The sequence below is a fragment of the Hemicordylus capensis genome, chromosome 3 (assembly GCF_027244095.1).
Source record: "Hemicordylus capensis ecotype Gifberg chromosome 3, rHemCap1.1.pri, whole genome shotgun sequence".
NCBI lineage: Eukaryota > Metazoa > Chordata > Lepidosauria > Squamata > Cordylidae > Hemicordylus > Hemicordylus capensis.
The window spans coordinates 89,933,769-89,949,161 of NC_069659.1; the positions used below are offsets into that span (position 1 = coordinate 89,933,769).

At 44.3% G+C, this 15,393-nt stretch overlaps 1 protein-coding gene across 4 annotated transcripts in view; it reads right to left on the reverse strand.

The window, feature by feature from the left end:
* RUNX1 (RUNX family transcription factor 1) overlaps positions 1-15,393 on the reverse strand; it is a 284,318-nt gene that overhangs the window by 216,785 nt on the left and 52,140 nt on the right. Inside the window, exon 1 of one of the 4 annotated variants that reach the window (XM_053310341.1) lies at positions 1,151-1,261. The exons of the other annotated variants lie outside the window; for them this stretch is intronic. The gene's annotated coding sequence lies outside the window, so the exon portion shown is untranslated. Of the gene's footprint in view, positions 1-1,150; positions 1,262-15,393 lie in introns of those variants that run through there. 4 annotated transcript variants of the gene reach the window in all.

The window sequence follows — 15,393 nt, forward strand, 5'->3', positions numbered from 1 at the left end:
TTTGCACAATGTAAGAGGAAAATCAGACATCACCAAGACCTGGCAATGGCTTAAGAATGGCAACTTGAAGAAAGAAACAGAGGGTTTAATACTGGCTGCACAAGAATAGGCACTAAGAACAAATGCAATAAGAGCAAAAGTAGAAAAGTCAACAACAAACAGCAAGTGCCGCCTTTGTAAAGAAGCAGATGAAACAGTGGACCACCTAATCAGCTGTTGTAAAAAGATCGCACAGACTGACTACAAACAAAGGCATGACAAGGTAGCCGGGATGGTACACTAGAACATCTGCAAAAAATACAAACTACCTGTAGCCAAAAATTGGTGGGACCATAAAATTGAAAAAGTTGTCGAAAATGAAGATGCAAAAATATTATGGGACTTCTGACTACAAACAGACAAACATCTGCCACACAACACACCAGATATAACTGTAGTCGAGAAGAAAGAAAAACAAGTTAAAATAATCAACATAGCAATACCAGGGGATAGCAGAATAGAAGAAAAAGAAATAGAAAAAAAAACAACAAAATACAAAGTTCTACAAATTGAAAGGCTGTGGCAGAAAAAGACCAAAATAATCCCAGTAGTAACGGACGCCCTAGGTGCAATTCCAAAACAACTTGAAGAGCACCTCAACACCATAGGGGCCATAGAAATCACCATCAGCCAATTACAAAAAGCAACTTTACTGGGAACAGTCTATATTCTGCAACGATATCTATAATAATAAAAAATTCAGCCACCCCAGGTCCTTGAGAAGGACTCGATGTTTAGATAAAACAAACCAGTCAATAACACCTGTCTGACTGTGTAAACAAGAAATAATAATATAAGGAAGGAGTTATCTGAAAACTGTCTCTGGTTTCTAGTCTGTCTAGGCCCAAGACTGTTCAGGCTGCTGAGGAGACTATAAAGGCCCAACAACTCACTAGGTTTCTGCTGCAAAAATTGAAGTATTTCCCCAGGCCTTCCATATGACCTTATAATCCCGGGTAGGGATGTGAGAACCGGCTCGACCTGAAGCTAGTTCGCCATCGAACAGGTCCGGCTCAGATCGAAGTAGAACTGAATGCCCCTGGCCAACTCAGGGCTGGTTTGGGGGTTCTAACATAAGAATAAATAAATTGTTTAAAAAAAAAACACTCACTGCCTCTGCAGGGTGCTGCTATGGCCCGGAGAGTATCTGGCGTTTCCCCCTCATTTTCAGCCCTTTCAGGAACTCTCTGCAGTGGTGGTGTCCATTTTGGAGGCCACCATACATGTGCACTGGCCATCTGCGTGACTCCAGTCAAAAAACCAATCGAACTGAACTGGGCAAACCAATTTTGTACACACCCCTAATACTGGGGTCATCTAGGCTTGCCTGTTAAAGAGGCAGGTACACAACATTTTCTCCATGAGTTACAGTAGCTGAAATGAAGTCATGAGGTGGGGATGAATTGAAGATAAGTGATCTATTTATTCTTTGCAGGTTTAGGAACTCTAGTTCTTGCACATAATTCTTTCAAAAACATAGGTCTTCTGCATTTATTTCAATGGGAAGCCCAGCACACTGTACACAAGGGAATATGTGAACAAAGTTCTTTCCTCTATCGGCATGAATGAGGAAACCCTTCTAATGAAGAAATTTGGTGTGTGCATTAGAGCGCAGATGAAACTCAGATCTGAGGCAAAGAGCTAGAATACTATTTGGTAATCCAAAAACCTTTGGTTTAAGAGGAACGTTAAGATGTTTTACATTTTCACTTGTGCTCTAAAAAAAGTGGAAATTGCAAGTTAAGGTGCCCATCTTAATTTCCATGCCGTATAAAGTGTAAAGACTTTGTGTAGTATTGTATAAGATGATGGCTTTAGAAATGCACTTCATGCACTCACACTTTGCCTTGGTCTTTCAGTTTGACATTTGGCTTGGAAGGGATGCATCCAAGCTGGATATATCTCTGATTAACGCAAAGTGTGGGTACATGGAGCCTCAATTCTAAAGCTATCATCATAGGAGAGGAGAGCTGGTCTTGTGATAGCAAACATGACTTGTCCCCATAGCTAAGCAGAGTCTGCCCTGGTTGCATATGAATGGGAGACTTGATGTGTGAGCACTGCAAGATATTCCCCTCAGGGGATGAAGCCGCTCTGGGAAGAGCAGAAGGTTTCAAGTTCCCTCCCTGGCTTCTCCAAGATAGGGCTGAGAGAGATTCCTGCCTGCAACCTTGGAGAAGCCGCTGCCAGTCTGTGAAGACAATACTGAGCTAGATAGACCAATGGTCTGACTCAGTATATGGCAGCTTCCTATATTCCTATATACCAAACTGTACAAAGTATTTACAGCTTATATGGCACGGAAGATAAGATGGGTACCTCCACTTGCAATTTCCATTCTGGTGAAGGTGTCACCAAAAACTTTGTGCCACCTTCAATTAAGATAAAGTCACACTCCCCACCCCCCAAAAAACACAAGTCGATTCAGTAATGGTGACAGTGTGATCCCACCTCGTGATTATTCAACAGTGAATAAGGACACAACAAGAAGCAGGTAATTTGTGTTCACTTTAAATCTGTACTTCATTTTTTCTTTTTCTTAAAAAAAAACCACAAACAACGTCGGGGACTACTCATGAGTCACTGTGGCTCCCGGCGGTTCACACGCGTGGTGGAAACCGGGCGGGGCTCCCTTAGCCCAGTTTCCACCGCACGTGACAATAGCCTCAATATATATTGGCATGACTGTGCCAGTACAACTGTCACTTTGAAGAACAAAGAAGATAAATAAAACATAACATATATTTTACTCTGTCTCTCCTGTGTTTGAGAAGACTTACAAAACTAATAGTGCCGCCACAGTGCGCGGTGACACATGAGTAGACCCCCGATTGGTATAGGGGTCCCCTCAAAATGCCCCGCACACTCAAGTGAGACATCCTGGGACTTCTGGGGGCCACACAGCCCCCACCAGCTCCGTGAAGGAGCCGGCAGTCATGTGGGTGGCCAATCCAGCTGCCCAGAGCTACACATTTGATCATCTGCAGAGAAAGTGGGCTAAGCCCGCTCTCCCTGCAGACCGGCTAGAAGCTCTTCTCACTGAACGTGAGAAGAGCTTCAATATCTGATATATGCATGTTGCAGTTCAGACCAAACATCTTGATTTGGGCTAGAAGCTAACTGCCAGCCACTGCAGCTGCCACAAAAAACCAGTTGCCTGTGTTGCCTCAAGACTTCTGTGCACCTGAGGCAGAACACCAAAGGCTGCCACCCAAGCATGCACCCGCTTTCCCTTTTTAAAAAAACAAGTGGGGTGCAGGAAGGCATCTTGCTGCCTTGCTAATAGCCCACAAACTGCTGCCTGAGGTGCTTATAGTCTCATCTTGCCTCATGGAAGGGCTACTCCTGGAACACCTTGTTAGGCAGGCTATGTAACAGCGGCATTGGGGCCAGCTGAAGACCAAGCTACCATCAAAGGCACAACAGACCAGGCCATTTTTTTCTGTCAGTTGGCAACCCCAAGGGCAACCCTATATACAACGGATTTCAAGGAGTTCCAAAGGCATCATAAAAAGTATCAACATCTCATTCACAGTTCACTGTTGGGCATATGAGGCTGTTGTTCTGATGACACTAGTTTCATGGGCTTGAGTTTTCCTCCACAACCATCACCTGTAGCTTTTGAGGAACTGTCAAGATTAACCTCAGATCTTTATGTATCACAGTAGTGTTCCTTCTCCTATGTGGTCAACATCATTATATGAATCTATTCTTAGTATGCCATTATTCTTTCAGTCTTAGGATTCAGATGTGGCTTTCACCATTTGGAATTTGAAATGTTAATGATTAAAAGGACAGCACTTAAAAACAAAAAGCTTTCTAGATTTTCCAGCCAGCTCTAATAAATAAAATACAAAGGGACTTTTGAGTATTCCGTCTAGACTTCACAAAAATTAGGAATGCACCTTTTTTTTAAAAGACAGGCAATTATTTGACAATCAGGAAGGAAACCAGAATGAGATTTCAGTCACAGTATACACACAGGATGGTTACTCATAAAAGAATGAACTCAGTTAAAATTTGGCAGTGCCTGGAAAAAAATCTTGTTCACAGAAAAATCTCATTTTTGTATTGCATCTGTTTAGAATAATACATTCACCGTGGGTTTGCTTTAGGATTTTCGTTTTACAAATGGATTAATAATTGCCAATAAATATATGAATGTGAGCTAATGCAAGGCTTCATCTGAAGCTCACTGAAATCAATTAGAGATACTAATCCTGTATTTGGTGTGAGCAATATTGACAACTTGAGTTGCTATTTCTCCCATCAAACTTAGGCATTATTTCATTTTAATCAGTTGAATTTCTACATATTTCTGTTACAAATAGCATATCAATAGCTTAGGAGCTAGATGACATATACTAGTAGTATTTTCACTACTAGAGTCAGGAAGACAAGTTATAGAGGCAGCCCTTTTTGTGCCCAAGGAAGAATACCGGTATGTAATTGGCATCCCATGGTGGCAAAAACACATATTACATTAGTTTACATTTTTCCCACAACAGTAGTCTCCAATGTTGTTTAACATCTACATGAAACCACTGGAAGAGATCATCAGGAGATTTGGTGCAGGGTGTTATCAGTATGCTGATGACACCCAAATCTATTTCTCCATGTCAAAATCATCAGGAGAAAGCATAGCCTCCCTAAATGCCTGCCTGGAGGCAGTGATGGGCTGGATGAGAGGTAATAAGCTGAGACTGAATCCAGATAAGACGGAGGTACTTATTGTATGGGGTTGGAACTCGGGAGATGATTTTGATCTGCCTGTTCTGGATGGGGTCACACTTCCCCAGAAGGAACAGGTACGGAGTCTGGGAGTGCTTCTAGACACAAAACTCTCCCTGGTGTCCCAGGTTGAGGCAGTGGCCAGAGGTGCCTTTTATCAGCTTCAGCTGATACACCAGCTGTGTCCATTTCTTGAGATAAATGATCTCAGAAGAGTAGTACATCCGCTGGACACATCCAGACTTGACTACTGCAAGGTGCTATGTGGAGCTGCCTTTGTACGTAGTCTATGTAGTTTGTACATAGTCTTTGTACGTAGTCTTTGTACGTAGTCTTTGTACGTAGTCTGGAAACTGCAGTTAGTCCAGAATGTGGCAGCCAGATTGGTCTCTGGGTCATCCCGGAGAGACTATATCATTCCTATCTTGAAACATCTACACTGGCTGCCAGTAAGTTTCCGGGCAGAGTACAAGGTTTTGGTTATAACCTATAAAGCCCTAAACAACTTGGGCCCTGGGTATTTAAGAGAATGTCTTCTTTGCTATGAACCACACCGCCCATTGAGATCATCTGGAGAGGTTCGTCTGCAGTTGCCACTGGCTCGTCTGGTGGCTACTCAGGCATGGGCCTTCTCCATTGCTGCCCCAAGGCTTTGGAACACACTTCATGCTGAAATAAGAACCTCCCCATCAACTTTTAAAAAGGCAGTCAACACGCATTTGTTCACCCAGGCTTTTAATTAGATACTGTTTTAATTGTGTTTTAGTTGTGTTTTAATAGTTTCAACTTTTTAATTTTAATTGTTGAAATGTTTTAATCTTTTATTGGCTGTTTGTATTGTTTTGTAAACCACCCAGAGAACTTGTGTTTTGGGCGGTACAGAAATGTATTACATACATACATACATACATACATACATAACAGTATCTTTTAATGTGGCTTACATGAAGATATCAACCATGCAACAACAAAAATGAATAAAACAAAACATCAGAAACAAAAGAGTACTGCAGCATAATGAAACAAAAATAAATATCAATATTACTTTTGCCTTTTGTCCAGAGCAAAAACTGATTAGATACAGCAATCAAACTTAGCCCATATGTTATATGGAAAAGCAACAATTTTTTAAAAAAACTTGGCATTTGAAGGAGCATAAACTAGAGGTTCAGCAGTCTTCCAAATGAAGGGACCTAAAAGTTTTGGGGCATCCACTGAAAAAGCCCTGTTCCTAATTGATGCCTGCATTACCTCAAAAGGCAAAGGCACTCAGAACAAGGCCTTAGATGATCAACAGAATGTGCAGGAAGGAAAACATATGACAACAAACTAATAATTGACAACATGCTTGCCTTCAATGTTATCCTAAAATCTGCCAGCTGAAGCAAGCTGCCTCATCCTGCCTCGACAACCAAAATACAGACATTCTGAACAACTGAGGCCTTAAAGATGGCCATTACTGACCATGAAAAACAGAATGAGCCAATTCTCACAACTGAGAATTTGAGGATGGGTGGTGGGGAAGGCAGCAGAAGCTCGCCTTCCTGGCAGATGATCTCTGTGGAGTTGCTGGGCATGTGAATTGCGCTGCCACGGGGAGTGCGGAGTTGCGGGGGTCAGGATGCATCATCCCACTCCCCGGAAATCCCACAATGCACCATTCAACCGCACAGTGCATTGTGGGGATCCCCCCAGCAACAGGCAGGCGCTTGTCAGGGTTTCAGATGGCACGGACAGGTGATCAGTTCAATGAGGTTAAAGGAGCACTCCTTTGAGCTCATTTAAGAGCCCGGCTTCTTAGCTGAGTTTGCCACCGAGGTGCCACTGGAGCAGGGCTTAGCTGCCCTAGCCCAGTCTTGGCTGCTCATGAGAACAGCCTCAATATGAATTTAAATATGCCAGATATTTAAATTAACTGGAACCATAAAGCCATTATTTAAAATTATTCCATTATTCCTGGTTTTCCCCTTGCATATCTCTGCCCTCTAGGTTTAGTCAGAATTAGAACTGGATGTACTGAAATGCTAAGATCTCCCATTTCTGATTCAGCAGGAAGTCTGGAAAGAAAACTCATGTAAAAACTCATACCCATGAAAAATTTCAGCCCTGTTTTGATGTCCTGTGAGCTCAACAAAGTTTAGATATGTAGCATATCCATGCCAAATTTCAAAAAGGGCTGGAGGTTTTAATACATCATTTGCAGAGGATGCTTCTATTTAAAGACAGCTGTTTTACAACTGTGGGGGGTGGGGGAGGAAGAACAGGCAAGGGTTGTTTTTTTTAGCAATGTCTGTCCAATGTGGATATATTTCTGTTTTAAAAACCAGAATCTTCAAAGTGTCTGAACTGGAGTGATACAATTCATTTCTCCAGAAATTTTAGCATGTTATATTAGTCATTGGTAGGAAGCTAAGAGAGGTAAAATACAGTCACATCAGTAAGATGGGAACACAAATAGTGGTACGTTTTATTTGTTTGGCCATAAGCCATAACAACAATAAAATCAATACAAAATAAAAAAAAAACAACACCTGAAGAACACAGCTCTCAAACTCCTCAATGACTTCAACAGGGCCCATGAAAAGTCAGGGGTTGGCCATCTGGAGTACTTGTTGAGGGCCCAGAGCAAAGAGACCATGACAGGCCCTTGAGACCCTGGTGGGAAAAGGAGGCAAATGCCAATGTGGCTGTTAAGATGCACTCCGAGCTGCTACCATTACCACTGGCACCAAACCGATGATAGAGAGCTTACCTTAATGACAGCAGTGGCCCAGAGTGCTCTTTAGCAGCTATAATTAATTAGTATTATTGTTGCAAATGTTTATATACCACTTTTCAACAAAAACAGTTCACAAAGTAGGGATGTGCATGGAACCACTGAGGCTTGGTCCAGCACTGGGGGAGTGTGGCTTTAAGGATGGGGGGGGGGGCAGTACTTACTTCTCCCGCCGCTTTTCCCTCTCCGGAGCTCGACTTCTTAGCAAAGTTTTGGGGGCGGCAGAGTTCCTCCCTGCCACTCCTGCCCCCATCGTTATCTGGAATAAGGAGAAGTTGCCGGTGGTTCCATGCAACTTGCCGCCATGTATGCGGCCATCGCCGCGGCCACGCACGCTGCACACATCACATGTTGCGCATGAATGGCGGCAAGTTGCACAGAACCTCCAGCAACTTCTCCTTATTCCAGACAACGATGGGGGCAGGGGCGGCAGGGAGGAACCCTGCCGCCCCAAAAACTTTGCTAAGAAGTCGAGCGCTGGAGGGGGGAAAGCGGCGGGAGCGGTAAGTACTGCCCCCCTCCCTTAAAGCCACACTCCCCCCCACCCGCTAGACCGGCCGAATTCCGAACCAGTCCGGAGGCCTCTTACATGGCCCCAGACCAGTTCCATGCACACTACTATCACAAAGTGGTTTACAAAGAAAAAGAAAGAAAAATGGTTCCCTATCCCAAAAGGGCTCACAATCTAAAAAGAAACACAAGGTAGACACCAGCAACAGCCATTGGAAAAACACTTCCCTGGGTGTTTTTCACACAGCCGGTTTTACTGCAAGTTTACTGCAAGGCTTTTTTTACCCTGGATATAAATTGGGCTACACTCTAATGCACAATGAAAAACCTGAATTGTGTGTGAACTGCTCCCAGATAGCTTGTAGGGACTTCGGAGTACATTTGGCCAATATGTGAATGTACACCCTTCATTCCAGAGGAGCTGCGAGCTAAAAGCCCTGTATGAAAAATGCCCCGGGGTTGGATAGGGCCAGTTTCTCTCTCCCTGCTAAATCTATGAGAGTCTCCACTTTAAAAGGTGCCTTTCAGCTAAGTTAGCAGGGGCCTATGTGCTGCTGGTGCCCACCATCGTTGTTTATCTATAATACAGTGCACTTATCTGCCCCTTTACTGCATCACTAGATGTATTGACAGAAATTAGCACATTGCATTCAAATGACTGAACAGTGGAGATGAGTGCATTGCATTATAGGTATACAAATATTGCAGAATACTCTAGGCCACCACTACCAACTCCACTATCAACAACACAAGCATCCCCCAAACCCTTGTGGGGGTTATCTTAGTGGAGACCTAGAGTGCCCTAGAAGTAGCAACAGGGATAAGCACACTGCATTACTGGAAAACAAAAATGGCAGCCAGCAACATGGCTGCCCTGTTACATAGGAACATAGGCAGCTGCCATATATTGAGTCAGACCATGGGTCCATTTAGCTCTGTAGTGTCTACACAGACTGGCAGAGGTTTCTCCAAGGCTTCAGGCAGGAATCTCTCTCAGCCCTATCTTGGAGATGCTGCCAGGGAGGGGACTTGGAATCTTCTGCTCTTCTCAGAGCAGCTCCATCCCCCAAGTGGAATATATCACAGTGTTCTCACACCAAGTCTCCCATTCATATGCAACCAGGGCAGACCTTGCTTAGCTAAGGGGACAAGTCATGCTTGCAACCACAAGACCAGCTCTCCTCCCCTCTGCTGCACCACTATGGCACTTGGCCAAGGGACCACACAGACTTGGTGCTGGCACTGGACTTCTATCCTGCACACTTTTGCTTGCACACCTTTTGGAGCTAAAGCAATAGTCAGAGGCCACATTCACATGTGGAACTGTGGGTCCAATGCATGTAACATGGAACCATAGGTCCAATTCAGATGTTCAGGAGAAGAGCAGTCTCTCTACAGCCAGTGAGACTGCAGATAGGTGGGGGAGCTGGTTGTGCAGGCTTACTGAAGGACAACCTGCACAGCCAATCACTGAGAGAAGAGCTTCTTTCCTCACCTCCGGTTCCAGGGGAAGCAGCCTGCCATTCTGAATTCGGATGTACTTCGAGCTGCTTGGAACCTTGGGTTGCAGCGATGAAACTCATTACAACCCGAAGGTTCAAACTGGAATTCCAGTTCTGAACCCTCACTTTCATTGCTGCACTGGACTCCGGTTCCCTGTATTCAGACGTAATGTCTGCAGAACCCCAGGCCTATTCAACTATGGGCCCATGTTACGTGCGAATGTGGCCAGAGTCATGCTAGGGGCTGGAAACTGGATAGACTAACTTAAGATCAAGTAACAAGCCAGGGTCAGAAACTGAGCCAAGGGTCAAGCTGAGCAGACAAACCAGGAGCCATGGATCAAGCAGGAAACTGGGGGTCAGGAACACAGCTAAGGACCGAACTGGGCAGATGAGTGAGGAGCCAGGGGTAAACAAGGTCAGGAACAGAGTCAAAGGTCAGGAAGCCAAACAGTCAGATCAGGAGAAGCAGTCACAATGTAGCAGGACCAAGGAGACTTTGAAACTGAGCAAGGCTTACTCGAGACAGGAAGCTTCTTGTATCCTTCCTGTGGTAAGGGTAGTCAATGACAGACCTTACAGGGCGAGGCCAACCTAGAATCTGGAGATTGAAAAGCTGCTGCAAGTCACCACAACACCACAAGGTGCAGCAGTAAGCAGAGTCTCCATCTTAAACCCCAGTGAATTCTGATACTCTTCTTGTTCGGGAAGATAATGCACTAAAGCTCCAAGTGGCCAGCAGCTACCCCAGCCACTCAAGCTTTAAGGTAATCACCAGGGGCAGAGGGAGGCCGTCGGCAGCCCGGGTTCTGCTGCCGCTGCGGCCCACTAGCCCCGTCCCCCACATCTGACGTCAGATGCAGGGGATGGTTTAGCTCCCAAATGGGGTTGTGCAGCCTCCTTTGGTAGTTAGATTGCCCAGCACTGTGTTTGCAGTGTGGCCAGAGCGGCTCTCCCTGCCTTTAAATGGCAGGGAAAGTTGCTCCAACCATGCTGCGAAGGCAGCACTGGCCAATTTTAAGCTCAGAAACAGGGCCTCACGCCCCCCCCCTTTTTGAGCTAAATCACGCCCCCCCACGTCTGATGTCAGATGTCAGGCATGGCCCCTGAGGGGCAGAGGCCCAGGTTTTTTGAACCCGCCAGCTCAAGGGTGACTCTGCCCCTGGTAATCACTAACTAGCCCCATTAGCCTTCTGTGTCAGATAAAATAGACCTGAGACATGTTTCCATATACAGCTGTGGCTTTCAACAGAGTAGAATGAAAAGAAGAACCCAGCTGGATGGGGCGAAAGGTCAGTCTAGTCCAGAATCCTGCTTCACAGTGGCCAGTCAGATGTTTCTGGGAAGCCCACAGACAGAGCATCAAGGCAGTAGCCCTTTCTTGCTGTTGCCTCCCAGCAACTACTATTCAAATGCAGAGTCCTTAGACCGACAAGTTTAGTATAAGGACTCTTCCCCATGAATCTGTCTAACTCTCTGTTAAAAGCCACCTCAGCCAGTGACCATCACCACGTCTTCTGGCAGCAAATATTATAAGTTCTGTTGTGTGAAGAAGAAGGTTCTCTCTGTTTTCCCTGAATCTACTGCCAATCAGTTTCACAGAGTGACAAGAAGTTCTAGGGTTGTTGGATTGGGAGAGCCCTCTTTATCCACTTTTATTCAATTATGCATAATTTCATAAACCTCAATCCTATATCGTCTACTTTAAAAAAAATGTTAAAGGGTCAAACACTTTGGCTTTTTCTTCTGGGAAGATAAATGACCAGGCTTTTATTCTTGTTATGCTTAGATTGCCTCTCTGACTGGCCTTTAAGCAAATGCAAAGTCTCTGTGACAAAGCCTATGGCTGCCTAGAGGCAACACATTTTGGCAAGCAGTCAGACTAGTTAGATATGACTAAGCACCATAGAAATGGATCAGACCAGATAGTCATGACAAACTTAGGGTCATTAATTTCAATGCAATTTAGTCATGACTGACAGTCTGGTTTGATTACTGGACATTTTTGGACCTTCCCCTTATAACAACTAATTTAATTATGTTAAATATATGCATAGAAGAAAACAATGGCAGCCCCAGCCAGTGTTCCCTCTAACAGGGATTCCCAGATGTTGTTGACTACAATTCCCAGAATCCCAAGCTGCAATGGCTTTTGCTTGGGGATTATGGAAGTTGTAGTCCAAAACGCCTGGGAATCTCTGTTAAAAGGAACACTGCCCCCCCAGCATATTACTTCCAGTGATTGTTGCTGGTGTCTATTTTATGTTTCTTTTTAGTCTGTGAGCCCTTTGGGGACAGGGATCCCTTTTATTTATTTATTATTTCTCTACGTAATTCGCTTTGGAAACTTTTGTTGAAAAGTGGTATATAAATATTTGTTGTTGTTGTCTTAATGAAACTGACTATGGCCCTATTCACATGTAACATAGAACTGGAGTTCTGGGGGAGCAGAGGTTTCCTTACCATTACATGTGGATGCGTGCAACTCTGGTTCCGTGTGTGGATGGACCCAAAGTTCAGTTTTTCTGACTAAAATTTGAACCCTCAGGTTGTAGTGAGTTTTGTCGCTCCAACCCAAGGTTAGACGCAACCTACATCCAAATTTGGAACTGCAGGCTGTGTCCCCTTCAACCAGAGTTGAGGGAGGAAGCTCTTCCCTCAACTCTGGCCATGATAGGCTGTGCAGGCTGTCCTTCATGCCAGTTCCCCCTCCTCTTTGCAGTTCCCCCTCCTCTTTGCAGTCCTGCTGATTGCAGAGAGGACTGTATGTTAATTATATGCATACAGGGAAACAATGGCGCCTTTAATGAAACAGACTATGGCCACATTCACACACACTGTGGAACTGGAGTTCTGACTGATTCACGGTTCTGAGTTACATGTGAATGTGACCAATGTGATAAACTCTCCAGCATTTCCTAAGCAGCTACGTAGGGGATTAGACAGGCAACTTTCATTAAAATCAATAGTTGCTTCAGGGCTCAAAGAATCCCACTCTTTGGATGTTTGTATTCTAATCGTTTATTCAGTCTGTGAAAGCAATTACTGCTTCTAGACTAACATGGCTGCAGGTTGAGGTGCCTCTGAGGTTATATGCACTAAGGCAAAGCTCCAGGCTTTAAATGTGTATAAGCAAATTTTGGATATTTCTGAGTTGCGAGACAGCTGGTAGTGAAATCACTGATAGACATGTAAGTGAGTCAGAATGGAGCAAGGAGTAACAGGAGACTCCCATGAGTGGGAAACTTGGTACATTTATACACAACTGTGCCAAAATTTTTTTACAACTGCACATAGTTAAGTTGTGATTTGCACTTCCATGATGAAGGAAGAAAACTGCCCATAAGGAATGACTCATCCATTTACTTTTTAAATAAGTTGTGGAGTGTCATTAGAGAATACATCACTGACATGACAAATACATGAAGATCTTTGTTACAAAGCAGTGGCTGCCTCAGTTGCGGCATAGCAGAGGACCAGAGCTAAATCAGATGGAAACTTCTGCTCTGAGGATATTGCCGTCTTTCCAATAGAGTACTCATGCTAACTAAAAGGAATAACTTCAAGAAGATTTGTATTTGAGTTAGGATCTGAAAAGCACAATACAACAGATCAAATGTGTCATGGAAGATGTGTAGAACTGTGATGGTTCCAGTGGCGACTCAAGACCTCAGTGCACCTGAGGCACCAAATGCTGTCCTCCCTTCACACATGCACCCTCCTTCTCCTCTTTGTTTTTCTTTAGTCTCCTATTTATAATCCAGTAGTGTACAAGGGAGGAGGTGGAGGGGAGAGTGTGTGTGCTGCACCAAATCAGGTAACACTTCCACAAAAATGGAAGAGGAGGAGGAGAGGACCAGTATTTCTTGTAACTAATTCCCTGACTACAACTCCCATAATTCCAAGTCAAAGGCCATTGTAGCTGGGGATGCATTGCAATTACCCCTGCTAACTTGGCAAAGAGGCACCTTTTATTTTTATTTATGTATTATTTTATTTTTTACATTTTATATCCCGCACTTCCTCCAAGGAGCCCAGAGCAGTAAACTACATACTTAGGTTTCTCCTCACAACAACCCTGTAAAGTAGGTTAGGCTGAGAGAGAATTGACTGGCCCAGAGTCACCCAACTAGTATCATGGATGAATGGGGATTTGAAATCGGGTCTCCCCGGTCCTAGTCCAGCACTCTAACCACTATACCACGCTGGCGATTCTCTTTATTTAGCAGGAGGAGAGTAACTGGCCCTATCTGCCCCCAGCACAGTACCTCCTGTGACTGTTGCTGGTGTCTATCATGTTTATTTTTAGATTGTGAGCCCTTTGGGGACAGGGATCCATCTTATTTATTTATTTATTATTTCTCTGTGTAAACCTCCCTGTGACATTTTTGGAAAGGCAGTATAGAAATAGAATGACTGAATGAATGAATGATGCTGGGAGACATAGTCAACAACCTCTGGGAATCCCTTTTGCAGGAAACCCTGGAGAGGACCATCTTGAAGTGACTCTGCTCGGCATTGACTGTGCCACCACTCAGGGAAAAGCTGCTCCAATGGCAGGGTTGGCAGAGGGAGGCAGGTGAGGTGATGGCAGTGGTGGGGGTGGTAATCTTGCTACCCCACCAGTGCCCCAATAATCTGCCACCTGAGGCAATGGCCTCACATTGTCTTAGGGAAGGACTACCTCTGGGTGGTTCTCTTAAAGGCCTTATGCAGGGCCAACCCTAGGATAAATTGCACCCTGGGCACAGACTTTGGTGCCCCTCCCATGGCTAATTTATTAGTGATACCAAATTGTGCAGCTTGTGCAAGCTCAGCTCAGCACCCCCTTCAGGTAGACACCTTAGGTAACCTCCTGGCTTGCTCATCCCTAAAGCCAGCCTTGGCATTATGACCTATTACCCTCAACATGGGACTTCTGAAGACAAAAGCATTCCCATGGCAGCTCCCCCCTCCCCCCGGTAGTGTTTACGCACACTTACCTGGGTCATGATATGAACATGTTACATATTTCTCTGCCCACACCATCAGCAGCCAACAGACTGTCCAGCCCATATCTGAACTGTCCCACCCCCATTTCCAGTGCACCAATCACATGAGGGGTGATTCATCTGAACAACCTTTAACACATGATTTAAATATTACATTAAAGAGGTGTTTAAATTGTGTGTAGGGTGGTTTGGATAAACCATACCCCACATACAATTATGAGTCTGAGGGATGATGTACCAGGAGGGAGAGTGAGATGTGTACACTCATGCCCTTTATCATGTGTGTGCAGGACTGGTTTTGGACAAGTTATATATAAATAAATAAAAAAGGCCCACAGGTGTGAAGTGGGAGTAGAGAAACCCTCAACATAGACACGATTGCATGGTAAATATGACTTAATGTTATAGGGAAGAGAGAGAATTCAGGAAGGGTTCTGTTTTTGACAGTAACCCCATGATAACCCTAAAATTATCATTTTTCTGCAGCAGCTAGGAGAAGCTGATGATCATCACACAGTGTTCAGTGCTGGAACAGGCAATCAATCAATCAATCCTTTGTTACCATTATCGACCAGCAGAGCACAACAAGAGTTAAGCAAAGCAAAACAATTGGTTTACAAGCCATTAAATTAAAACAATAAATAAGACAGATTAACCAACTGTTAATGAATTTTACAAGCTATAATTCCCTCCCCACAATGTTTAAATAAATTAAATCATTCTGGTTGGACAGTCAGTACTGAAGGTAAAATAGATCTGTATGGCCTGGAAAGTATACTTCAAAAGGGGTGAGTTTGGATATCCTTAAAAAGGGGGCATGAACGGTTGATTCAATAGCACTTGC